This window comes from Pleurodeles waltl, chromosome 2_2, assembly GCF_031143425.1.
Source record: "Pleurodeles waltl isolate 20211129_DDA chromosome 2_2, aPleWal1.hap1.20221129, whole genome shotgun sequence".
NCBI lineage: Eukaryota > Metazoa > Chordata > Amphibia > Caudata > Salamandridae > Pleurodeles > Pleurodeles waltl.
In genome coordinates this window covers 441,899,685-441,927,353 of record NC_090439.1, presented here as the reverse complement: position 1 = coordinate 441,927,353, position 27,669 = coordinate 441,899,685, and positions in this window count along the sequence as shown.

Genomic DNA, 27,669 nt, shown 5'->3' with positions numbered 1-27,669 from the left:
CAAATTTCCTTCCACCCAGCGTTCCCCCAAGCCTCCCGATAAAAATGATACCTCGCTTGTGTGGGTAGGCCTAGCGCCGGAGACAGGAAACGCCCCAAAGCGCAACGTGGACACATCCAAATTTTTGGAAGAAAACAGGTGTTTTTTGCGAAGGGCCTACCTGTAGATTTTGGCCTCTAGCTCAGCTGGCACCTAGGGAAACCTACCAAACCTGTGCATTTCTGAAAACTAGAGACCTAGGGGAATCCAAGGAGGGGTGACTTGCGGGGCTCGGACCAGGTTTTGTTACCCAGAATCCTTTGCAAACTTCAAAATTTGGCTAAAAAAACACATGTTCCTCATATTTCTGTGGCAGAAAGTTCTGGAATCTGAGAGGAGCCACAAATTTCCTTCCACCCAGCGTTCCCACAAGTCTCCCGATAAAAATGATACCTCACTTGTGTGGGTAGGCCTAGCGCCCGCGACAGGAAACGCCCCAAAGCGCAACGTGGACACATCACAATTTTAGGAAGAAAACAGAATGTGTTTTTTGCGAAGTGCCTACCTGTAGATTTTGGCCTCTAGCTCAGCCGGCACCTAGGGAAACCTACCAAACCTGTGGATTTCTGAAAACTAGAGACCTAGGGGAATCCAAGGAGGGGTGACTTGCCGGGCTCGGACCAGGTTCTGTTACCCAGAATCCTTTGCAAACCTCAAAATTTGGCTAAAAAAACACATGTTCCTCACATTTCTGTGGCAGAAAGTTCTGGAATCTGAGAGGAGCCACAAATTTCCTTCCTCCCAGCGTTCCCCCAAGTCTCCCGATAAAAATGATACCTCACTTGTGTGGGTAGGCCTAGCGCCCGCGACAGGAAACGCACCAAAGCGCAACGTAGACACATCCAAATTTTTGGAGGAAAACAGAGGTGTTTTTTGTGAAGTGCCTACCTGTAGATTTTGGCCTCTAGCTCAGCCGGCACCTAGGGAAACCTACCAAACCTGTACATTTCTGAACACTAGAGACCTAGGGGAATCCAAGGAGGGGTGACTTGCGGGGCTCGGACCAGGTTCTGTTACCCAGAATCCTTTGCAAACCTCTAAATTTGGCTACAAAAACACATGTTCCTCACATTTCTGTGGCAGAAAGTTCTGGAATCTGAGAGGAGCCACAAATTTCCTTCCACCCAGCGTTCCCCCAAGTCTTCCGATAAAAATGATACCTCACTTGTGTGGGTAGGCCTAGCGCCCGCAACCGGAAACGCCCCAAAGCGCAACGTGGACACATCCAAATTTTTGGAAGAAAACAGAGGTGTTTTTTTGCGAAGTGTCTACCTGTAGATTTTGGCCTCTAGCTCAGCCGGCACCTAGGGAAACCTATCAAACCTGTGCATTTCTGAAAACTAGAGACGTAGGCGGAATCCAAGGATGGGTGACTTGAGGGCCTCGGACCAGGTTCTGTTACCCAGAATCCTTTGCAAACCTCAAAATTTGGCTAAAAAAACACATGTTCCTCACATTTCTGTGGCAGAAAGTTCTGGAATCTGAGAGGAGCCACAAATTTCCTTCCACCCATCGTTCCCCCAAGTCTCCCGATAAAAATGATACCTCACTTGTGTGGGTAGGCCTAGCGCCCGCAACAGGAAACGCCCCAAAGCGCAACGTGGATACATCCAAATGTTTGGAAGAAAACTGAGGTGTTTTTTGCGAAGTGCCTACCTGTAGATTTTGGCCTCTAGCTCAGCCAGCACCTAGGGAAACCTACCAAACATGTGCATTTCTGAAAACTAGAGACCTAGGGGAATCCAAGGAGGGGTGACTTGCCGGGCTCGGACCAGGTTCTGTTACCCAGAATCCTTTGCAAACCTCAAAATTTGGCTAAAAAAACACATGTTCCTTACATTTCTGTGGCAGAAAGTTCTGGAATCTGAAAGGACCAACAAATTTCCTTCCTCCCAGCGTTCCCCCAAGTCTCCCGATAAAAATGATACCTCACTTGTGTGGGTAGGCCTAGCGCCCGCGACAGGAAACGCCCCAAAGTGCAACGTAGACACATCCAAATTTTTGGAGGAAAACAGAGGTGTTTTTTGCGAAGTGCCTACCTGTAGATTTTGGCCTCTAGCTCAGCCGGCACCTAGGGAAACCTACCAAACCTGTGCATTTCTGAAAACTAGAGACCTAGGGGAATCCAAGGAGGGGTGACTTGCGGGGCTCGGACCAGGTTCTGTTACCCAGAATCCTTTGCAAACCTCTAAATTTGGCTACAAAAACACATGTTCCTCACATTTCTGTGGCAGAAAGTTCTGGAATCTGAGAGGACCCACAAATTTCCTTCCACCCAGCGTTCCCCCAAGTCTTCCGATAAAAATGATACCTCACTTGTGTGGGTAGGCCTAGCGCCCGCAACAGGAAACGCCCCAAAGCGCAACGTGGACACATCCAAATTTTTGGAAGAAAACAGAGGTGTTTTTTTGCGAAGTGTCTACCTGTAGATTTTGGCCTCTAGCTCAGCCGGCACCTAGGAAAACCTACCAAACCTGTGCATTTCTGAAAACTAGAGATGTAGGCGGAATCCAAGGAGGGGTGACTTGAGGGCCTCGGACCAGGTTCTGTTACCCAGAATCCTTTGCAAACCTCTAAATTTGGCTAAAAAAACACATGTTCCTCACATTTCTGTGGCAGAAAGTTCTGGAATCTGAGAGGAGCCACGAATTTCCTTCCACCCAGCGTTCCCCCAAGTCTTCCGATAAAAATGATACCTCACTTGTGTGGGTAGGCCTAGCGCTGGCAACCGGAAACGCCCCAAAGCGCAACGTGGACACATCCAAATTTTTGGAAGAAAACAGAGGTGTTTTTTTGCAAAGTGTCTACCTGTAGATTTTGGCCTCTAGCTCAGCCGGCACCTAGGGAAACCTATCAAACCTGTGCATTTCTGAAAACTAGAGACGTAGGCGGAATCCAAGGATGGGTGACTTGAGGGCCTCGGACCAGGTTCTGTTACCCAGAATCCTTTGCAAACCTCAAAATTTGGCTAAAAAAACACATGTTCCTCACATTTCTGTGGCAGAAAGTTCTGGAATCTGAGAGGAGCCACAAATTTCCTTCCTCCCAGCGTTCCCCCAAGTCTCCCGATAAAAATGATACCTCACTTGTGTGGGTAGGCCTAGCGCCCGCGACAGGAAACGCACCAAAGCGCAACGTAGACACATCCAAATTTTTGGAGGAAAACAGAGGTGTTTTTTGTGAAGTGCCTACCTGTAGATTTTGGCCTCTAGCTCAGCCGGCACCTAGGGAAACCTACCAAACCTGTGCATTTCTGAACACTAGAGACCTAGGGGAATCCAAGGAGGGGTGACTTGCGGGGCTCGGACCAGGTTCTGTTACCCAGAATCCTTTGCAAACCTCTAAATTTGGCTACAAAAACACATGTTCCTCACATTTCTGTGGCAGAAAGTTCTGGAATCTGAGAGGAGCCACAAATTTCCTTCCACCCAGCGTTCCCCCAAGTCTTCCGATAAAAATGATACCTCACTTGTGTGGGTAGGCCTAGCGCCCGCAACCGGAAACGCCCCAAAGCGCAACGTGGACACATCCAAATTTTTGGAAGAAAACAGAGGTGTTTTTTTGCGAAGTGTCTACCTGTAGATTTTGGCCTCTAGCTCAGCGGGCACCTAGGGAAACCTATCAAACCTGTGCATTTCTGAAAACTAGAGACGTAGGCGGAATCCAAGGATGGGTGACTTGAGGGCCTCGGACCAGGTTCTGTTACCCAGAATCCTTTGCAAACCTCAAAATTTGGCTAAAAAAACACATGTTCCTCACATTTCTGTGGCAGAAAGTTCTGGAATCTGAGAGGAGCCACAAATTTCCTTCCACCCATCGTTCCCTCAAGTCTCCCGATAAAAATGATACCTCACTTGTGTGGGTAGGCCTAGCGCCCGCAACAGGAAACGCCCCAAAGCGCAACGTGGATACATCCAAATTTTTGGAAGAAAACTGAGGTGTTTTTTGCGAAGTGCCTACCTGTAGATTTTGGCCTCTAGCTCAGCCGGCACCTAGGGAAACCTACCAAACATGTGCATTTCTGAAAACTAGAGACCTAGGGGAATCCAAGATGGGGTGACTTGCGGGTCTCGGACCAGGTTCTGTTACCCAGAATCCTTTGCAAACCTCTAAATTTGGCTACAAAAACATATGTTCCTCACATTTCTGTGGCAGAAAATTCTGGAATCTGAGAGGAGCCACAAATTTCCTTCCACCCAGCGTTCCCCCAAGTCTTCCGATAAAAATGATACCTCACTTGTGTGGGTAGGCCTAGAGCCCGCAACCGGAAACGCCCCAAAGCGCAACGTGGACACATCCAAATTTTTGGAAGAAAACAGAGGTGTTTTTTTGCGAAGTGTCTACCTGTAGATTTTGGCCTCTAGCTCAGCCGGCACCTAGGGAAACCTATCAAACCTGTGCATTTCTGAAAACTAGAGACGTAGGCGGAATCCAAGGATGGGTGACTTGAGGGCCTCGGACCAGGTTCTGTTACCCAGAATCCTTTGCAAACCTCAAAATTTGGCTAAAAAAACACATGTTCCTCACATTTCTGTGGCAGAAAGTTCTGGAATCTGAGAGGAGCCACAAATTTCCTTCCACCCATCGTTCCCCCAAGTCTCCCGATAAAAATGATACCTCACTTGTGTGGGTAGGCCTAGCGCCCGCAACAGGAAACGCCCCAAAGCGCAACGTGGATACATCCAAATTTTTGGAAGAAAACTGAGGTGTTTTTTGCGAAGTGCCTACCTGTAGATTTTGGCCTCTAGCTCAGCCGGCACCTAGGGAAACCTACCAAACATGTGCATTTCTGAAAACTAGAGACCTAGGGGAATCCAAGGAGGGGTGACTTGCCGGGCTCGGACCAGGTTCTGTTACCCAGAATCCTTTGCAAACCTCAAAATTTGGCTAAAAAAACACATGTTCCTTACATTTCTGTGGCAGAAAGTTCTGGAATCTGAGAGGAGCCACAAATTTCCTTCCTCCCAGCGTTCCCCCAAGTCTCCCGATAAAAATGATACCTCACTTGTGTGGGTAGGCCTAGCGCCCGCGACAGGAAACGCCCCAAAGCACAACATAGACACATCCAAATTTTTGGAGGAAAACAGAGGTGTTTTTTGCGAAGTGCCTACCTGTAGATTTTGGCCTCTAGCTCAGCCGGCACCTAGGGAAACCTACCAAACCTGTGCATTTCTGAAAACTAGAGACCTAGGGGAATCCAAGGAGGGGTGACTTGCGGGGCTCGGACCAGGTTCTGTTACCCAGAATCCTTTGCAAACCTCTAAATTTGGCTACAAAAACACATGTTCCTCACATTTCTGTGGCAGAAAGTTCTGGAATCTGAGAGGAGCCACAAATTTCCTTCCACCCAGCGTTCCCCCAAGTCTTCCGATAAAAATGATACCTCACTTGTGTGGGTAGGCCTAGCGCCCGCAACAGGAAACGCCCCAAAGCGCAACGTGGACACATCCAAATTTTTGGAAGAAAACAGAGGTGTTTTTTTGCGAAGTGTCTACCTGTAGATTTTGGCCTCTAGCTCAGCCGGCACCTAGGGAAACCTACCAAACCTGTGCATTTCTGAAAACTAGAGATGTAGGCGGAATCCAAGGAGGGGTGACTTGAGGGCCTCGGACCATGTTCTGTTACCCAGAATCCTTTGCAAACCTCTAAATTTGGCTAAAAAAACACATGTTCCTCAATTTTCTGTGGCAGAAAGTTCTGGAATCTGAGAGGAGCCACAAATTTCCTTCCACCCAGCGTTCCCCCAAGTCTTCCGATAAAAATGATACCTCACTTGTGTGGGTAGGCCTAGCGCCCGCAACCGGAAACGCCCCAAAGCGCAAAGTGGACACATCCAAATTTTTGGAAGAAAACAGAGGTGTTTTTTTGCGAAGTGTCTACCTGTAGATTTTGGCCTCTAGCTCAGCCGGCACCTAGGGAAACCTATCAAACCTGTGCATTTCTGAAAACTAGAGACGTAGGCGGAATCCAAGGATGGGTGACTTGAGGGCCTCGGACCAGGTTCTGTTACCCAGAATCCTTTGCAAACCTCAAAATTTGGCTAAAAAAACACATGTTCCTCACATTTCTGTGGCAGAAAGTTCTGGAATCTGAGAGGAGCCACAAATTTCCTTCCTCCCAGCGTTCCCCCAAGTCTCCCGATAAAAATGATACCTCACTTGTGTGGGTAGGCCTAGCGCCCGCGACAGGAAACGCACCAAAGCGCAACGTAGACACATCCAAATTTTTGGAGGAAAACAGAGGTGTTTTTTGTGAAGTGCCTACCTGTAGATTTTGGCCTCTAGCTCAGCCGGCACCTAGGGAAACCTACCAAACCTGTGCATTTCTGAACACTAGAGACCTAGGGGAATCCAAGGAGGGGTGACTTGCGGGGCTCGGACCAGGTTCTGTTACCCAGAATCCTTTGCAAACCTCTAAATTTGGCTACAAAAACACATGTTCCTCACATTTCTGTGGCAGAAAGTTCTGGAATCTGAGAGGAGCCACAAATTTCCTTCCACCCAGCGTTCCCCCAAGTCTTCCGATAAAAATGATACCTCACTTGTGTGGGTAGGCCTAGCGCCCGCAACCGGAAACGCCCCAAAGCGCAACGTGGACACATCCAAATTTTTGGAAGAAAACAGAGGTGTTTTTTTGCGAAGTGTCTACCTGTAGATTTTGGCCTCTAGCTCAGCCGGCACCTAGGGAAACCTATCAAACCTGTGCATTTCTGAAAACTAGAGACGTAGGCGGAATCCAAGGATGGGTGACTTGAGGGCCTCGGACCAGGTTCTGTTACCCAGAATCCTTTGCAAACCTCAAAATTTGGCTAAAAAAACACATGTTCCTCACATTTCTGTGGCAGAAAGTTCTGGAATCTGAGAGGAGCCACAAATTTCCTTCCACCCATCGTTCCCCCAAGTCTCCCGATAAAAATGATACCTCACTTGTGTGGGTAGGCCTAGTGCCCGCAACAGGAAACGCCCCAAAGCGCAACGTGGACACATCCAAATTTTTGGAAGAAAACAGAGGTGTTTTTTTGCGAAGTGTCTACCTGTAGATTTTGGCCTCTAGCTCAGCCGGCACCTAGGGAAACCTACCAAACCTGTGCATTTCTGAAAACTAGAGATGTAGGCGGAATCCAAGGAGGGGTGACTTGAGGGCCTCGGACCAGGTTCTGTTACCCAGAATCCTTTGCAAACCTCAAAATTTGGCTAAAAAAACACATGTTCCTCACATTTCTGTGGCAGAAAGTTCTGGAATCTGAGAGGAGCCACAAATTTCCTTCCACCCAGCGTTCCCCCAAGTCTTCCGATAAAAATGATACCTCACTTGTGTGGGTAGGCCTAGCGCCCGCAACCGGAAACGCCCCAAAGCGCAACGTGGACACATCCAAATTTTTGGAAGAAAACAGAGGTGTTTTTTTGCGAAGTGTCTACCTGTAGATTTTGGCCTCTAGCTCAGCCGGCACCTAGGGAAACCTATCAAACCTGTGCATTTCTGAAAACTAGAGACGTAGGCGGAATCCAAGGATGGGTGACTTGAGGGCCTCGGACCAGGTTCTGTTACCCAGAATCCTTTGCAAACCTCAAAATTTGGCTAAAAAAACACATGTTCCTCACATTTCTGTGGCAGAAAGTTCTGGAATCTGAGAGGAGCCACAAATTTCCTTCCACCCAGCGTTCCCCCAAGTCTTCCGATAAAAATGATACCTCACTTGTGTGGGTAGGCCTAGCGCCCGCAACCGGAAACGCCCCAAAGCGCAACGTGGACACATCCAAATTTTTGGAAGAAAACAGAGGTGTTTTTTTGCGAAGTGTCTACCTGTAGATTTTGGCCTCTAGCTCAGCCGGCACCTAGGGAAACCTATCAAACCTGTGCATTTCTGAAAACTAGAGACGTAGGCGGAATCCAAGGATGGGTGACTTGAGGGCCTCGGACCAGGTTCTGTTACCCAGAATCCTTTGCAAACCTCAAAATTTGGCTAAAAAAACACATGTTCCTCACATTTCTGTGGCAGAAAGTTCTGGAATCTGAGAGGAGCCACAAATTTCCTTCCACCCATCGTTCCCCCAAGTCTCCCGATAAAAATGATACCTCACTTGTGTGGGTAGGCCTAGCGCCCGCAACAGGAAACGCCCCAAAGCGCAACGTGGATACATCCAAATTTTTGGAAGAAAACTGAGGTGTTTTTTGCGAAGTGCCTACCTGTAGATTTTGGCCTCTAGCTCAGCCGGCACCTAGGGAAACCTACCAAACATGTGCATTTCTGAAAACTAGAGACCTAGGGGAATCCAAGGAGGGGTGACTTGCCGGGCTCGGACCAGGTTCTGTTACCCAGAATCCTTTGCAAACCTCAAAATTTGGCTAAAAAAACACATGTTCCTTACATTTCTGTGGCAGAAAGTTCTGGAATCTGAGAGGAGCCACAAATTTCCTTCCTCCCAGCGTTCCCCCAAGTCTCCCGATAAAAATGATACCTCACTTGTGTGGGTAGGCCTAGCGCCCGCGACAGGAAACGCCCCAAAGCACAACATAGACACATCCAAATTTTTGGAGGAAAACAGAGGTGTTTTTTGCGAAGTGCCTACCTGTAGATTTTGGCCTCTAGCTCAGCCGGCACCTAGGGAAACCTACCAAACCTGTGCATTTCTGAAAACTAGAGACCTAGGGGAATCCAAGGAGGGGTGACTTGCGGGGCTCGGACCAGGTTCTGTTACCCAGAATCCTTTGCAAACCTCTAAATTTGGCTACAAAAACACATGTTCCTCACATTTCTGTGGCAGAAAGTTCTGGAATCTGAGAGGAGCCACAAATTTCCTTCCACCCAGCGTTCCCCCAAGTCTTCCGATAAAAATGATACCTCACTTGTGTGGGTAGGCCTAGCGCCCGCAACCGGAAACGCCCCAAAGCGCAACGTGGACACATCCAAATTTTTGGAAGAAAACAGAGGTGTTTTTTTGCGAAGTGTCTACCTGTAGATTTTGGCCTCTAGCTCAGCCGGCACCTAGGGAAACCTATCAAACCTGTGCATTTCTGAAAACTAGAGACGTAGGCGGAATCCAAGGATGGGTGACTTGAGGGCCTCGGACCAGGTTCTGTTACCCAGAATCCTTTGCAAACCTCAAAATTTGGCTAAAAAAACACATGTTCCTCACATTTCTGTGGCAGAAAGTTGTGGAATCTGAGAGGAGCCACAAATTTCCTTCCACCCATCGTTCCCCCAAGTCTCCCGATAAAAATGATACCTCACTTGTGTGGGTAGGCCTAGCGCCCGCAACAGGAAACGCCCCAAAGCGCAACGTGGATACATCCAAATGTTTGGAAGAAAACTGAGGTGTTTTTTGCGAAGTGCCTACCTGTAGATTTTGGCCTCTAGCTCAGCCAGCACCTAGGGAAACCTACCAAACATGTGCATTTCTGAAAACTAGAGACCTAGGGGAATCCAAGGAGGGGTGACTTGCCGGGCTCGGACCAGGTTCTGTTACCCAGAATCCTTTGCAAACCTCAAAATTTGGCTAAAAAAACACATGTTCCTTACATTTCTGTGGCAGAAAGTTCTGGAATCTGAAAGGACCAACAAATTTCCTTCCTCCCAGCGTTCCCCCAAGTCTCCCGATAAAAATGATACCTCACTTGTGTGGGTAGGCCTAGCGCCCGCGACAGGAAACGCCCCAAAGTGCAACGTAGACACATCCAAATTTTTGGAGGAAAACAGAGGTGTTTTTTGCGAAGTGCCTACCTGTAGATTTTGGCCTCTAGCTCAGCCGGCACCTAGGGAAACCTACCAAACCTGTGCATTTCTGAAAACTAGAGACCTAGGGGAATCCAAGGAGGGGTGACTTGCGGGGCTCGGATCAGGTTCTGTTACCCAGAATCCTTTGCAAACCTCTAAATTTGGCTACAAAAACACATGTTCCTCACATTTCTGTGGCAGAAAGTTCTGGAATCTGAGAGGAGCCACAAATTTCCTTCCACCCAGCGTTCCCCCAAGTCTTCCGATAAAAATGATACCTCACTTGTGTGGGTAGGCCTAGCGCCCGCAACAGGAAACGCCCCAAAGCGCAACGTGGACACATCCAAATTTTTGGAAGAAAACAGAGGTGTTTTTTTGCGAAGTGTCTACCTGTAGATTTTGGCCTCTAGCTCAGCCGGCACCTAGGAAAACCTACCAAACCTGTGCATTTCTGAAAACTAGAGATGTAGGCGGAATCCAAGGAGGGGTGACTTGAGGGCCTCGGACCAGGTTCTGTTACCCAGAATCCTTTGCAAACCTCTAAATTTGGCTAAAAAAACACATGTTCCTCACATTTCTGTGGCAGAAAGTTCTGGAATCTGAGAGGAGCCACAAATTTCCTTCCACCCAGCGTTCCCCCAAGTCTTCCGATAAAAATGATACCTCACTTGTGTGGGTAGGCCTAGCGCTGGCAACCGGAAACGCCCCAAAGCGCAACGTGGACACATCCAAATTTTTGGAAGAAAACAGAGGTGTTTTTTTGCAAAGTGTCTACCTGTAGATTTTGGCCTCTAGCTCAGCCGGCACCTAGGGAAACCTATCAAACCTGTGCATTTCTGAAAACTAGAGACGTAGGCGGAATCCAAGGATGGGTGACTTGAGGGCCTCGGACCAGGTTCTGTTACCCAGAATCCTTTGCAAACCTCAAAATTTGGCTAAAAAAACACATGTTCCTCACATTTCTGTGGCAGAAAGTTCTGGAATCTGAGAGGAGCCACAAATTTCCTTCCTCCCAGCGTTCCCCCAAGTCTCCCGATAAAAATGATACCTCACTTGTGTGGGTAGGCCTAGCGCCCGCGACAGGAAACGCACCAAAGCGCAACGTAGACACATCCAAATTTTTGGAGGAAAACAGAGGTGTTTTTTGTGAAGTGCCTACCTGTAGATTTTGGCCTCTAGCTCAGCCGGCACCTAGGGAAATCTACCAAACCTGTGCATTTCTGAACACTAGAGACCTAGGGGAATCCAAGGAGGGGTGACTTGCGGGGCTCGGACCAGGTTCTGTTACCCAGAATCCTTTGCAAACCTCTAAATTTGGCTACAAAAACACATGTTCCTCACATTTCTGTGGCAGAAAGTTCTGGAATCTGAGAGGAGCCACAAATTTCCTTCCACCCAGCGTTCCCCCAAGTCTTCCGATAAAAATGATACCTCACTTGTGTGGGTAGGCCTAGCGCCCGCAACCGGAAACGCCCCAAAGCGCAACGTGGACACATCCAAATTTTTGGAAGAAAACAGAGGTGTTTTTTTGCGAAGTGTCTACCTGTAGATTTTGGCCTCTAGCTCAGCGGGCACCTAGGGAAACCTATCAAACCTGTGCATTTCTGAAAACTAGAGACGTAGGCGGAATCCAAGGATGGGTGACTTGAGGGCCTCGGACCAGGTTCTGTTACCCAGAATCCTTTGCAAACCTCAAAATTTGGCTAAAAAAACACATGTTCCTCACATTTCTGTGGCAGAAAGTTCTGGAATCTGAGAGGAGCCACAAATTTCCTTCCACCCATCGTTCCCCCAAGTCTCCCGATAAAAATGATACCTCACTTGTGTGGGTAGGCCTAGCGCCCGCAACAGGAAACGCCCCAAAGCGCAACGTGGATACATCCAAATTTTTGGAAGAAAACTGAGGTGTTTTTTGCGAAGTGCCTACCTGTAGATTTTGGCCTCTAGCTCAGCCGGCACCTAGGGAAACCTACCAAACATGTGCATTTCTGAAAACTAGAGACCTAGGGGAATCCAAGATGGGGTGACTTGCGGGTCTCGGACCAGGTTCTGTTACCCAGAATCCTTTGCAAACCTCTAAATTTGGCTACAAAAACATATGTTCCTCACATTTCTGTGGCAGAAAATTCTGGAATCTGAGAGGAGCCACAAATTTCCTTCCACCCAGCGTTCCCCCAAGTCTTCCGATAAAAATGATACCTCACTTGTGTGGGTAGGCCTAGCGCCCGCAACCGGAAACGCCCCAAAGCGCAACGTGGACACATCCAAATTTTTGGAAGAAAACAGAGGTGTTTTTTTGCGAAGTGTCTACCTGTAGATTTTGGCCTCTAGCTCAGCCGGCACCTAGGGAAACCTATCAAACCTGTGCATTTCTGAAAACTAGAGACGTAGGCGGAATCCAAGGATGGGTGACTTGAGGGCCTCGGACCAGGTTCTGTTACCCAGAATCCTTTGCAAACCTCAAAATTTGGCTAAAAAAACACATGTTCCTCACATTTCTGTGGCAGAAAGTTCTGGAATCTGAGAGGAGCCACAAATTTCCTTCCACCCATCGTTCCCCCAAGTCTCCCGATAAAAATGATACCTCACTTGTGTGGGTAGGCCTAGCGCCCGCAACAGGAAACGCCCCAAAGCGCAACGTGGATACATCCAAATTTTTGGAAGAAAACTGAGGTGTTTTTTGCGAAGTGCCTACCTGTAGATTTTGGCCTCTAGCTCAGCCGGCACCTAGGGAAACCTACCAAACATGTGCATTTCTGAAAACTAGAGACCTAGGGGAATCCAAGGAGGGGTGACTTGCCGGGCTCGGACCAGGTTCTGTTACCCAGAATCCTTTGCAAACCTCAAAATTTGGCTAAAAAAACACATGTTCCTTACATTTCTGTGGCAGAAAGTTCTGGAATCTGAGAGGAGCCACAAATTTCCTTCCTCCCAGCGTTCCCCCAAGTCTCCCGATAAAAATGATACCTCACTTGTGTGGGTAGGCCTAGCGCCCGCGACAGGAAACGCCCCAAAGCACAACATAGACACATCCAAATTTTTGGAGGAAAACAGAGGTGTTTTTTGCGAAGTGCCTACCTGTAGATTTTGGCCTCTAGCTCAGCCGGCACCTAGGGAAACCTACCAAACCTGTGCATTTCTGAAAACTAGAGACCTAGGGGAATCCAAGGAGGGGTGACTTGCGGGGCTCGGACCAGGTTCTGTTACCCAGAATCCTTTGCAAACCTCTAAATTTGGCTACAAAAACACATGTTCCTCACATTTCTGTGGCAGAAAGTTCTGGAATCTGAGAGGAGCCACAAATTTCCTTCCACCCAGCGTTCCCCCAAGTCTTCCGATAAAAATGATACCTCACTTGTGTGGGTAGGCCTAGCGCCCGCAACAGGAAACGCCCCAAAGCGCAACGTGGACACATCCAAATTTTTGGAAGAAAACAGAGGTGTTTTTTTGCGAAGTGTCTACCTGTAGATTTTGGCCTCTAGCTCAGCCGGCACCTAGGGAAACCTACCAAACCTGTGCATTTCTGAAAACTAGAGATGTAGGCGGAATCCAAGGAGGGGTGACTTGAGGGCCTCGGACCATGTTCTGTTACCCAGAATCCTTTGCAAACCTCTAAATTTGGCTAAAAAAACACATGTTCCTCAATTTTCTGTGGCAGAAAGTTCTGGAATCTGAGAGGAGCCACAAATTTCCTTCCACCCAGCGTTCCCCCAAGTCTTCCGATAAAAATGATACCTCACTTGTGTGGGTAGGCCTAGCGCCCGCAACCGGAAACGCCCCAAAGCGCAAAGTGGACACATCCAAATTTTTGGAAGAAAACAGAGGTGTTTTTTTGCGAAGTGTCTACCTGTAGATTTTGGCCTCTAGCTCAGCCGGCACCTAGGGAAACCTATCAAACCTGTGCATTTCTGAAAACTAGAGACGTAGGCGGAATCCAAGGATGGGTGACTTGAGGGCCTCGGACCAGGTTCTGTTACCCAGAATCCTTTGCAAACCTCAAAATTTGGCTAAAAAAACACATGTTCCTCACATTTCTGTGGCAGAAAGTTCTGGAATCTGAGAGGAGCCACAAATTTCCTTCCTCCCAGCGTTCCCCCAAGTCTCCCGATAAAAATGATACCTCACTTGTGTGGGTAGGCCTAGCGCCCGCGACAGGAAACGCACCAAAGCGCAACGTAGACACATCCAAATTTTTGGAGGAAAACAGAGGTGTTTTTTGTGAAGTGCCTACCTATAGATTTTGGCCTCTAGCTCAGCCGGCACCTAGGGAAACCTACCAAACCTGTGCATTTCTGAACACTAGAGACCTAGGGGAATCCAAGGAGGGGTGACTTGCGGGGCTCGGACCAGGTTCTGTTACCCAGAATCCTTTGCAAACCTCTAAATTTGGCTACAAAAACACATGTTCCTCACATTTCTGTGGCAGAAAGTTCTGGAATCTGAGAGGAGCCACAAATTTCCTTCCACCCAGCGTTCCCCCAAGTCTTCCGATAAAAATGATACCTCACTTGTGTGGGTAGGCCTAGCGCCCGCAACCGGAAACGCCCCAAAGCGCAACGTGGACACATCCAAATTTTTGGAAGAAAACAGAGGTGTTTTTTTGCGAAGTGTCTACCTGTAGATTTTGGCCTCTAGCTCAGCCGGCACCTAGGAAAACCTACCAAACCTGTGCATTTCTGAAAACTAGAGATGTAGGCGGAATCCAAGGAGGGGTGACTTGAGGGCCTCGGACCAGGTTCTGTTACCCAGAATCCTTTGCAAACCTCTAAATTTGGCTAAAAAAACACATGTTCCTCACATTTCTGTGGCAGAAAGTTCTGGAATCTGAGAGGAGCCACAAATTTCCTTCCACCCAGCGTTCCCCCAAGTCTTCCGATAAAAATGATACCTCACTTGTGTGGGTAGGCCTAGCGCTGGCAACCGGAAACGCCCCAAAGCGCAACGTGGACACATCCAAATTTTTGGAAGAAAACAGAGGTGTTTTTTTGCAAAGTGTCTACCTGTAGATTTTGGCCTCTAGCTCAGCCGGCACCTAGGGAAACCTATCAAACCTGTGCATTTCTGAAAACTAGAGACGTAGGCGGAATCCAAGGATGGGTGACTTGAGGGCCTCGGACCAGGTTCTGTTACCCAGAATCCTTTGCAAACCTCAAAATTTGGCTAAAAAAACACATGTTCCTCACATTTCTGTGGCAGAAAGTTCTGGAATCTGAGAGGAGCCACAAATTTCCTTCCTCCCAGCGTTCCCCCAAGTCTCCCGATAAAAATGATACCTCACTTGTGTGGGTAGGCCTAGCGCCCGCGACAGGAAACGCACCAAAGCGCAACGTAGACACATCCAATTTTTGGAGGAAAACAGAGGTGTTTTTTGTGAAGTGCCTACCTGTAGATTTTGGCCTCTAGCTCAGCCGGCACCTAGGGAAACCTACCAAACCTGTGCATTTCTGAACACTAGAGACCTAGGGGAATCCAAGGAGGGGTGACTTGCGGGGCTCGGACCAGGTTCTGTTACCCAGAATCCTTTGCAAACCTCTAAATTTGGCTACAAAAACACATGTTCCTCACATTTCTGTGGCAGAAAGTTCTGGAATCTGAGAGGAGCCACAAATTTCCTTCCACCCAGCGTTCCCCCAAGTCTTCCGATAAAAATGATACCTCACTTGTGTGGGTAGGCCTAGCGCCCGCAACCGGAAACGCCCCAAAGCGCAACGTGGACACATCCAAATTTTTGGAAGAAAACAGAGGTGTTTTTTTGCGAAGTGTCTACCTGTAGATTTTGGCCTCTAGCTCAGCGGGCACCTAGGGAAACCTATCAAACCTGTGCATTTCTGAAAACTAGAGACGTAGGCGGAATCCAAGGATGGGTGACTTGAGGGCCTCGGACCAGGTTCTGTTACCCAGAATCCTTTGCAAACCTCAAAATTTGGCTAAAAAAACACATGTTCCTCACATTTCTGTGGCAGAAAGTTCTGGAATCTGAGAGGAGCCACAAATTTCCTTCCACCCATCGTTCCCCCAAGTCTCCCGATAAAAATGATACCTCACTTGTGTGGGTAGGCCTAGCGCCCGCAACAGGAAACGCCCCAAAGCGCAACGTGGATACATCCAAATTTTTGGAAGAAAACTGAGGTGTTTTTTGCGAAGTGCCTACCTGTAGATTTTGGCCTCTAGCTCAGCCGGCACCTAGGGAAACCTACCAAACATGTGCATTTCTGAAAACTAGAGACCTAGGGGAATCCAAGGAGGGGTGACTTGCCGGGCTCGGACCAGGTTCTGTTACCCAGAATCCTTTGCAAACCTCAAAATTTGGCTAAAAAAACACATGTTCCTTACATTTCTGTGGCAGAAAGTTCTGGAATCTGAGAGGAGCCACAAATTTCCTTCCTCCCAGCGTTCCCCCAAGTCTCCCGATAAAAATGATACCTCACTTGTGTGGGTAGGCCTAGCGCCCGCGACAGGAAACGCCCCAAAGCACAACATAGACACATCCAAATTTTTGGAGGAAAACAGAGGTGTTTTTTGCGAAGTGCCTACCTGTAGATTTTGGCCTCTAGCTCAGCCGGCACCTAGGGAAACCTACCAAACCTGTGCATTTCTGAAAACTAGAGACCTAGGGGAATCCAAGGAGGGGTGACTTGCGGGGCTCGGACCATGTTCTGTTACCCAGAATCCTTTGCAAACCTCTAAATTTGGCTAAAAAAACACATGTTCCTCAATTTTCTGTGGCAGAAAGTTCTGGAATCTGAGAGGAGCCACAAATTTCCTTCCACCCAGCGTTCCCCCAAGTCTTCCGATAAAAATGATACCTCACTTGTGTGGGTAGGCCTAGCGCCCGCAACCGGAAACGCCCCAAAGCGCAAAGTGGACACATCCAAATTTTTGGAAGAAAACAGAGGTGTTTTTTTGCGAAGTGTCTACCTGTAGATTTTGGCCTCTAGCTCAGCCGGCACCTAGGGAAACCTATCAAACCTGTGCATTTCTGAAAACTAGAGACGTAGGCGGAATCCAAGGATGGGTGACTTGAGGGCCTCGGACCAGGTTCTGTTACCCAGAATCCTTTGCAAACCTCAAAATTTGGCTAAAAAAACACATGTTCCTCACATTTCTGTGGCAGAAAGTTCTGGAATCTGAGAGGAGCCACAAATTTCCTTCCTCCCAGCGTTCCCCCAAGTCTCCCGATAAAAATGATACCTCACTTGTGTGGGTAGGCCTAGCGCCCGCGACAGGAAACGCACCAAAGCGCAACGTAGACACATCCAAATTTTTGGAGGAAAACAGAGGTGTTTTTTGTGAAGTGCCTACCTGTAGATTTTGGCCTCTAGCTCAGCCGGCACCTAGGGAAACCTACCAAACCTGTGCATTTCTGAACACTAGAGACCTAGGGGAATCCAAGGAGGGGTGACTTGCGGGGCTCGGACCAGGTTCTGTTACCCAGAATCCTTTGCAAACCTCTAAATTTGGCTACAAAAACACATGTTCCTCACATTTCTGTGGCAGAAAGTTCTGGAATCTGAGAGGAGCCACAAATTTCCTTCCACCCAGCGTTCCCCCAAGTCTTCCGATAAAAATGATACCTCACTTGTGTGGGTAGGCCTAGCGCCCGCAACCGGAAACGCCCCAAAGCGCAACGTGGACACATCCAAATTTTTGGAAGAAAACAGAGGTGTTTTTTTGCGAAGTGTCTACCTGTAGATTTTGGCCTCTAGCTCAGCCGGCACCTAGGGAAACCTATCAAACCTGTGCATTTCTGAAAACTAGAGACGTAGGCGGAATCCAAGGATGGGTGACTTGAGGGCCTCGGACCAGGTTCTGTTACCCAGAATCCTTTGCAAACCTCAAAATTTGGCTAAAAAAACACATGTTCCTCACATTTCTGTGGCAGAAAGTTCTGGAATCTGAGAGGAGCCACAAATTTCCTTCCACCCATCGTTCCCCCAAGTCTCCCGATAAAAATGATACCTCACTTGTGTGGGTAGGCCTAGTGCCCGCAACAGGAAACGCCCCAAAGCGCAACGTGGACACATCCAAATTTTTGGAAGAAAACAGAGGTGTTTTTTTGCGAAGTGTCTACCTGTAGATTTTGGCCTCTAGCTCAGCCGGCACCTAGGGAAACCTACCAAACCTGTGCATTTCTGAAAACTAGAGATGTAGGCGGAATCCAAGGGAGGTGACTTGAGGGCCTCGGACCAGGTTCTGTTACCCAGAATCCTTTGCAAACCTCAAAATTTGGCTAAAAAAACACATGTTCCTCACATTTCTGTGGCAGAAAGTTCTGGAATCTGAGAGGAGCCACAAATTTCCTTCCACCCAGCGTTCCCCCAAGTCTTCCGATAAAAATGATACCTCACTTGTGTGGGTAGGCCTAGCGCCCGCAACCGGAAACGCCCCAAAGCGCAACGTGGACACATCCAAATTTTTGGAAGAAAACAGAGGTGTTTTTTTGCGAAGTGTCTACCTGTAGATTTTGGCCTCTAGCTCAGCCGGCACCTAGGGAAACCTATCAAACCTGTGCATTTCTGAAAACTAGAGACGTAGGCGGAATCCAAGGATGGGTGACTTGAGGGCCTCGGACCAGGTTCTGTTACCCAGAATCCTTTGCAAACCTCAAAATTTGGCTAAAAAAACACATGTTCCTCACATTTCTGTGGCAGAAAGTTCTGGAATCTGAGAGGAGCCACAAATTTCCTTCCACCCAGCGTTCCCCCAAGTCTTCCGATAAAAATGATACCTCACTTGTGTGGGTAGGCCTAGCGCCCGCAACCGGAAACGCCCCAAAGCGCAACGTGGACACATCCAAATTTTTGGAAGAAAACAGAGGTGTTTTTTTGCGAAGTGTCTACCTGTAGATTTTGGCCTCTAGCTCAGCCGGCACCTAGGGAAACCTATCAAACCTGTGCATTTCTGAAAACTAGAGACGTAGGCGGAATCCAAGGATGGGTGACTTGAGGGCCTCGGACCAGGTTCTGTTACCCAGAATCCTTTGCAAACCTCAAAATTTGGCTAAAAAAACACATGTTCCTCACATTTCTGTGGCAGAAAGTTCTGGAATCTGAGAGGAGCCACAAATTTCCTTCCTCCCAGCGTTCCCCCAAGTCTCCCGATAAAAATGATACCTCACTTGTGTGGGTAGGCCTAGCGCCCGCGACAGGAAACGCACCAAAGCGCAACGTAGACACATCCAAATTTTTGGAGGAAAACAGAGGTGTTTTTTGTGAAGTGCCTACCTGTAGATTTTGGCCTCTAGCTCAGCCGGCACCTAGGGAAACCTACCAAACCTGTGCATTTCTGAACACTAGAGACCTAGGGGAATCCAAGGAGGGGTGACTTGCGGGGCTCGGACCAGGTTCTGTTACCCAGAATCCTTTGCAAACCTCTAAATTTGGCTACAAAAACACATGTTCCTCACATTTCTGTGGCAGAAAGTTCTGGAATCTGAGAGGAGCCACAAATTTCCTTCCACCCAGCGTTCCCCCAAGTCTTCCGATAAAAATGATACCTCACTTGTGTGGGTAGGCCTAGCGCCCGCAACCGGAAACGCCCCAAAGCGCAACGTGGACACATCCAAATTTTTGGAAGAAAACAGAGGTGGTTTTTTGCGAAGTGTCTACCTGTAGATTTTGGCCTCTAGCTCAGCCGGCACCTAGGGAAACCTATCAAACCTGTGCATTTCTGAAAACTAGAGACGTAGGCGGAATCCAAGGATGGGTGACTTGAGGGCCTCGGACCAGGTTCTGTTACCCAGAATCCTTTGCAAACCTCAAAATTTGGCTAAAAAAACACATGTTCCTCACATTTCTGTGGCAGAAAGTTCTGGAATCTGAGAGGAGCCACAAATTTCCTTCCACCCATCGTTCCCCCAAGTCTCCCGATAAAAATGATACCTCACTTGTGTGGGTAGGCCTAGTGCCCGCAACAGGAAACGCCCCAAAGCGCAACGTGGATACATCCAAATTTTTGGAACAAAACTGAGGTGTTTTTTGCGAAGTGCCTACCTGTAGATTTTGGCCTCTAGCTCAGCCGGCACCTAGGGAAACCTACCAAACATGTGCATTTCTGAACACTAGAGACCTAGGGGAATCCAAGGAGGGGTGACTTGCCGGGCTCGGACCAGGTTCTGTTACCCAGAATCCTTTGCAAACCTCAAAATTTGGCTAAAAAAACACATGTTCCTTACATTTCTGTGGCAGAAAGTTCTGGAATCTGAGAGGAGCCACAAATTTCCTTCCTCCCAGCGTTCCCCCAAGTCTCCCGATAAAAATGATACCTCACTTGTGTGGGTAGGCCTAGCGCCCGCGACAGGAAACGCCCCAAAGCGCAACGTAGACACATCCAAATTTTTGGAGGAAAACAGAGGTGTTTTTTGCAAAGTGCCTACCTGTAGATTTTGGCCTCTAGCTCAGCCGGCACCTAGGGAAACCTACCAAACCTGTGCATTTCTGAAAACTAGAGACCTAGGGGAATCCAAGGAGGGGTGACTTGCGGGGCTCGGACCAGGTTCTGTTACCCAGAATCCTTTGCAAACCTCTAAATTTGGCTACAAAAACACATGTTCCTCACATTTCTGTGGCAGAAAGTTCTGGAATCTGAGAGGAGCCACAAATTTCCTTCCACCCAGCGTTCCCCCAAGTCTTCCGATAAAAATGATACCTCACTTGTGTGGGTAGGCCTAGCGCCCGCAACAGGAAACGCCCCAAAGCGCAACGTGGACACATCCAAATTTTTGGAAGAAAACAGAGGTGTTTTTTTGCGAAGTGTCTACCTGTAGATTTTGGCCTCTAGCTCAGCCGGCACCTAGGGAAACCTACCAAACCTGTGCATTTCTGAAAACTAGAGATGTAGGCGGAATCCAAGGAGGGGTGACTTGAGGGCCTCGGACCAGGTTCTGTTACCCAGAATCCTTTGCAAACCTCAAAATTTGGCTAAAAAAACACATGTTCCTCACATTTCTGTGGCAGAAAGTTCTGGAATCTGAGAGGAGCCACAAATTTCCTTCCTCCCAGCGTTCCCCCAAGTCTCCCGATAAAAATGATACCTCACTTGTGTGGGTAGGCCTAGCGCCCGCGACAGGAAACGCCCCAAAGCGCAACGTAGACACATCCAAATTTTTGGAGGAAAACAGAGGTGTTTTTTGCGAAGTGCCTACCTGTAGATTTTGGCCTCTAGCTCAGCCGGCACCTAGGGAAACCTACCAAACCTGTGCATTTCTGAAAACTAGAGACCTAGGGGAATCCAAGGAGGGGTGACTTGCGGGGCTCGGACCAGGTTCTGTTACCCAGAATCCTTTGCAAACCCCTAAATTTGGCTACAAAAACACATGTTCCTCACATTTCTGTGGCAGAAAGTTCTGGAATCTGAGAGGAGCCACAAATTTCCTTCCACCCAGCGTTCCCCCAAGTCTTCCGATAAAAATGATACCTCACTTGTGTGGGTAGGCCTAGCGCCCGCAACAGGAAACGCCCCAAAGCGCAACGTGGACACATCCAAATTTTTGGAAGAAAACAGAGGTGTTTTTTTGCGAAGTGTCTACCTGTAGATTTTGGCCTCTAGCTCAGCCGGCACCTAGGGAAACCTACCAAACCTGTGCATTTCTGAAAACTAGAGATGTAGGCGGAATCCAAGGAGGGGTGACTTGAGGGCCTCGGACCAGGTTCTGTTACCCAGAATCCTTTGCAAACCTCTAAATTTGGCTAAAAAAACACATGTTCCTCAATTTTCTGTGGCAGAAAGTTCTGGAATCTGAGAGGAGCCACAAATTTCCTTCCACCCAGCGTTCCCCCAAGTCTTCCGATAAAAATGATACCTTACTTGTGTGGGTAGGCCTAGCGCCCGCAACCGGAAACGCCCCAAAGCGCAACGTGGACACATCCAAATTTTTGGAAGAAAACAGAGGTGTTTTTTTGCGAAGTGTCTACCTGTAGATTTTGGCCTCTAGCTCAGCCGGCACCTAGGGAAACCTATCAAACCTGTGCATTTCTGAAAACTAGAGACGTAGGCGGAATCCAAGGATGGGTGACTTGAGGGCCTCGGACCAGGTTCTGTTACCCAGAATCCTTTGCAAACCTCAAAATTTGGCTAAAAAAACACATGTTCCTCACATTTCTGTGGCAGAAAGTTCTGGAATCTGAGAGGAGCCACAAATTTCCTTCCTCCCAGCGTTCCCCCAAGTCTCCCGATAAAAATGATACCTCACTTGTGTGGGTAGGCCTAGCGCCCGCGACAGGAAACGCACCAAAGCGCAACGTAGACACATCCAAATTTTTGGAGGAAAACAGAGGTGTTTTTTGTGAAGTGCCTACCTGTAGATTTTGGCCTCTAGCTCAGCCGGCACCTAGGGAAACCTACCAAACCTGTGCATTTCTGAACACTAGAGACCTAGGGGAATCCAAGGAGGGGTGACTTGCGGGGCTCGGACCAGGTTCTGTTACCCAGAATCCTTTGCAAACCTCTAAATTTGGCTACAAAAACACATGTTCCTCACATTTCTGTGGCAGAAAGTTCTGGAATCTGAGAGGAGCCACAAATTTCCTTCCACCCAGCGTTCCCCCAAGTCTTCCGATAAAAATGATACCTCACTTGTGTGGGTAGGCCTAGCGCCCGCAACCGGAAACGCCCCAAAGCGCAACGTGGACACATCCAAATTTTTGGAAGAAAACAGAGGTGTTTTTTTGCGAAGTGTCTACCTGTAGATTTTGGCCTCTAGCTCAGCCGGCACCTAGGGAAACCTATCAAACCTGTGCATTTCTGAAAACTAGAGACGTAGGCGGAATCCAAGGATGGGTGACTTGAGGGCCTCGGACCAGGTTCTGTTACCCAGAATCCTTTGCAAACCTCAAAATTTGGCTAAAAAAACACATGTTCCTCACATTTCTGTGGCAGAAAGTTCTGGAATCTGAGAGGAGCCACAAATTTCCTTCCACCCATCGTTCCCCCAAGTCTCCCGATAAAAATGATACCTCACTTGTGTGGGTAGGCCTAGTGCCCGCAACAGGAAACGCCCCAAAGCGCAACGTGGATACATCCAAATTTTTGGAACAAAACTGAGGTGTTTTTTGCGAAGTGCCTACCTGTAGATTTTGGCCTCTAGCTCAGCCGGCACCTAGGGAAACCTACCAAACATGTGCATTTCTGAACACTAGAGACCTAGGGGAATCCAAGGAGGGGTGACTTGCCGGGCTCGGACCAGGTTCTGTTACCCAGAATCCTTTGCAAACCTCAAAATTTGGCTAAAAAAACACATGTTCCTTACATTTCTGTGGCAGAAAGTTCTGGAATCTGAGAGGAGCCACAAATTTCCTTCCTCCCAGCGTTCCCCCACGTCTCCCGATAAAAATGATACCTCACTTGTGTGGGTAGGCCTAGCGCCCGCGACAGGAAACGCCCCAAAGCGCAACGTAGACACATCCAAATTTTTGGAGGAAAACAGAGGTGTTTTTTGCAAAGTGCCTACCTGTAGATTTTGGCCTCTAGCTCAGCCGGCACCTAGGGAAACCTACCAAACCTGTGCATTTCTGAAAACTAGAGACCTAGGGGAATCCAAGGAGGGGTGACTTGCGGGGCTCGGACCAGGTTCTGTTACCCAGAATCCTTTGCAAACCTCTAAATTTGGCTACAAAAACACATGTTCCTCACATTTCTGTGGCAGAAAGTTCTGGAATCTGAGAGGAGCCACAAATTTCCTTCCACCCAGCGTTCCCCCAAGTCTTCCGATAAAAATGATACCTCACTTGTGTGGGTAGGCCTAGCGCCCGCAACAGAAACGCCCTAAAGCGCAACGTGGACACATCCAAATTTTTGGAAGAAAACAGAGGTGTTTTTTTGCGAAGTGTCTACCTGTAGATTTTGGCCTCTAGCTCAGCCGGCACCTAGGGAAACCTACCAAACCTGTGCATTTCTGAAAACTAGAGATGTAGGCGGAATCCAAGGAGGGGTGACTTGAGGGCCTCGGACCAGGTTCTGTTACCCAGAATCCTTTGCAAACCTCAAAATTTGGCTAAAAAAACACATGTTCCTCACATTTCTGTGGCAGAAAGTTCTGGAATCTGAGAGGAGCCACAAATTTCCTTCCACCCATCGTTCCCCCAAGTCTCCCGATAAAAATGATACCTCACTTGTGTGGGTAGGCCTAGCGCCCGCAACAGGAAATGCCCCAAAGCGCAACGTGGATACATCCAAATTTTTGGAAGAAAACTGAGGTGTTTTTTGCGAAGTGCCTACCTGTAGATTTTGGCCTCTAGCTCAGCCGGCACCTAGGGAAACCTACCAAACATGTGCATTACTGAAAACTAGAGACCTAGGGGAATCCAAGGAGGGGTGACTTGCCGGGCTCGGACCAGGTTCTGTTACCCAGAATCCTTTGCAAACCTCAAAATTTGGCAAAAAAAACACATGTTCCTTACATTTCTGTGGCAGAAAGTTCTGGAATCTGAGAGGAGCCACAAATTTCCTTCCTCCCAGCGTTCCCCCAAGTCTCCCGATAAAAATGATACCTCACTTGTGTGGGTAGGCCTAGCGCCCGCGACAGGAAACGCCCCAAAGCGCAACGTAGACACATCCAAATTTTTGGAGGAAAACAGAGGTGTTTTTTGCGAAGTGCCTACCTGTAGATTTTGGCCTCTAGCTCAGCCGGCACCTAGGGAAACCTACCAAACCTGTGCATTTCTGAAAACTAGAGACCTAGGGGAATCCAAGGAGGGGTGACTTGCGGGGCTCGGACCAGGTTCTGTTACCCAGAATCCTTTGCAAACCCCTAAATTTGGCTACAAAAACACATGTTCCTCACATTTCTGTGGCAGAAAGTTCTGGAATCTGAGAGGAGCCACAAATTTCCTTCCACCCAGCGTTCCCCCAAGTCTAGCGATAAAAATGATACCTCACTTGTGTGGGTAGGCTTAGCGCCCGCAACAGGAAACGCCCCAAAGCGCAACGTGGACACATCCAAATTTTTGGAAGAAAACAGGTGTTTTTTTGCGAAGTGTCTACCTGTAGATTTTGGCCTCTAGCTCAGCCGGCACCTAGGGAAACCTACCAAACCTGTGCATTTCTGAAAACTAGAGATGTAGGCGGACTCCAAGGAGGGGTGACTTGAGGGCCTCGGACCAGGTTCTGTTACCCAGAATCCTTTGCAAACCTCAAAATTTGGCTAAAAAAACACATGTTCCTCACATTTCTGTGGCAGAAAGTTCTGGAATCTGAGAGGAGCCACAAATTTCCTTCCACCCATCGTTCCCCCAAGTCTCCCGATAAAAATGATACCTCACTTGTGTGGGTAGGCCTAGCGCCCGCAACAGGAAACGCCCCAAAGCGCAACGTGGATACATCCAAATTTTTTGAACAAAACTGAGGTGTTTTTTGCGAAGTGCCTACCTGTAGATTTTGGCCTCTAGCTCAGCCGGCACCTAGGGAAACCTACCAAACATGTGCATTTCTGAACACTAGAGACCTAGGGGAATCCAAGGAGGGGTGACTTGCCGGGCTCGGACCAGGTTCTGTTACCCAGAATCCTTTGCAAACCTCAAAATTTGGCTAAAAAAACACATGTTCCTTACATTTCTGTGGCAGAAAGTTCTGGAATCTGAGAGGAGCCACAAATTTCCTTCCTCCCAGCGTTCCCCCAAGTCTCCCGATAAAAATGATACCTCACTTGTGTGGGTAGGCCTAGCGCCCGCGACAGGAAACGCCCCAAAGCGCAACGTAGACACATCCAAATTTTTGGAGGAAAACAGAGGTGTTTTTTGCAAAGTGCCTACCTGTAGATTTTGGCCTCTAGCTCAGCCGGCACCTAGGGAAACCTACCAAACCTGTGCATTTCTGAAAACTAGAGACCTAGGGGAATCCAAGGAGGGGTGACTTGCGGGGCTCGGACCAGGTTCTGTTACCCAGAATCCTTTGCAAACCTCTACATTTGGCTACAAAAACACATGTTCCTCACATTTCTGTGGCAGAAAGTTCTGGAATCTGAGAGGAGCCACAAATTTCCTTCCACCCAGCGTTCCCCCAAGTCTTCCGATAAAAATGATACCTCACTTGTGTGGGTAGGCCTAGCGCCCGCAACAGGAAACGCCCCAAAGCGCAACGTGGACACCTCCAAATTTTTGGAAGAAAACAGAGGTGTTTTTTTGCGAAGTGTCTACCTGTAGATTTTGGCCTCTAGCTCAGCCGGCACCTAGGGAAACCTACCAAACCTGTGCATTTCTGAAAACTAGAGATGTAGGCGGAATCCAAGGAGGGGTGACTTGAGGGCCTCGGACCAGGTTCTGTTACCCAGAATCCTTTGCAAACCTCAAAATTTGGCTAAAAAAACACATGTTCCTCACATTTCTGTGGCAGAAAGTTCTGGAATCTGAGAGGAGCCACAAATTTCCTTCCACCCAGCGTTCCCCCAAGTCTTCCGATAAAAATGATACCTCACTTGTGTGGGTAGGCCTAGCGCCCGCAACCGGAAACGCCCCAAAGCGCAACGTGGACACATCCAAATTTTTGGAAGAAAACAGAGGTGTTTTTTTGCGAAGTGTCTACCTGTAGATTTTGGCCTCTAGCTCAGCCGGCACCTAGGGAAACCTATCAAACCTGTGCATTTCTGAAAACTAGAGACGTAGGCGGAATCCAAGGATGGGTGACTTGAGGGCCTCGGACCAGGTTCTGTTACCCAGAATCCTTTGCAAACCTCAAAATTTGGCTAAAAAAACACATGTTCCTCACATTTCTGTGGCAGAAAGTTCTGGAATCTGAGAGGAGCCACAAATTTCCTTCCACCCAGCGTTCCCCCAAGTCTTCCGATAAAAATGATACCTCACTTGTGTGGGTAGGCCTAGCGCCCGCAACCGGAAACGCCCCAAAGCGCAACGTGGACACATCCAAATTTTTGGAAGAAAACAGAGGTGTTTTTTTGCGAAGTGTCTACCTGTAGATTTTGGCCTCTAGCTCAGCCGGCACCTAGGGAAACCTATCAAACCTGTGCATTTCTGAAAACTAGAGACGTAGGCGGAATCCAAGGATGGGTGACTTGAGGGCCTCGGACCAGGTTCTGTTACCCAGAATCCTTTGCAAACCTCAAAATTTGGCTAAAAAAACACATGTTCCTCACATTTCTGTGGCAGAAAGTTCTGGAATCTGAGAGGAGCCACAAATTTCCTTCCTCCCAGCGTTCCCCCAAGTCTCCCGATAAAAATGATACCTCACTTGTGTGGGTAGGCCTAGCGCCCGCGACAGGAAACGCACCAAAGCGCAACGTAGACACATCCAAATTTTTGGAGGAAAACAGAGGTGTTTTTTGTGAAGTGCCTACCTGTAGATTTTGGCCTCTAGCTCAGCCGGCACCTAGGGAAACCTACCAAACCTGTGCATTTCTGAACACTAGAGACCTAGGGGAATCCAAGGAGGGGTGACTTGCGGGGCTCGGACCAGGTTCTGTTACCCAGAATCCTTTGCAAACCTCTAAATTTGGCTACAAAAACACATGTTCCTCACATTTCTGTGGCAGAAAGTTCTGGAATCTGAGAGGAGCCACAAATTTCCTTCCACCCAGCGTTCCCCCAAGTCTTCCGATAAAAATGATACCTCACTTGTGTGGGTAGGCCTAGCGCCCGCAACCGGAAACGCCCCAAAGCGCAACGTGGACACATCCAAATTTTTGGAAGAAAACAGAGGTGTTTTTTTGCGAAGTGTCTACCTGTAGATTTTGGCCTCTTGCTCAGCCGGCACCTAGGGAAACCTATCAAACCTGTGCATTTCTGAAAACTAGAGACGTAGGCGGAATCCAAGGATGGGTGACTTGAGGGCCTCGGACCAGGTTCTGTTACCCAGAATCCTTTGCAAACCTCAAAATTTGGCTAAAAAAACATATGTTCCTCACATTTCTGTGGCAGAAAGTTCTGGAATCTGAGAGGAGCCACAAATTTCCTTCCACCCATCGTTCC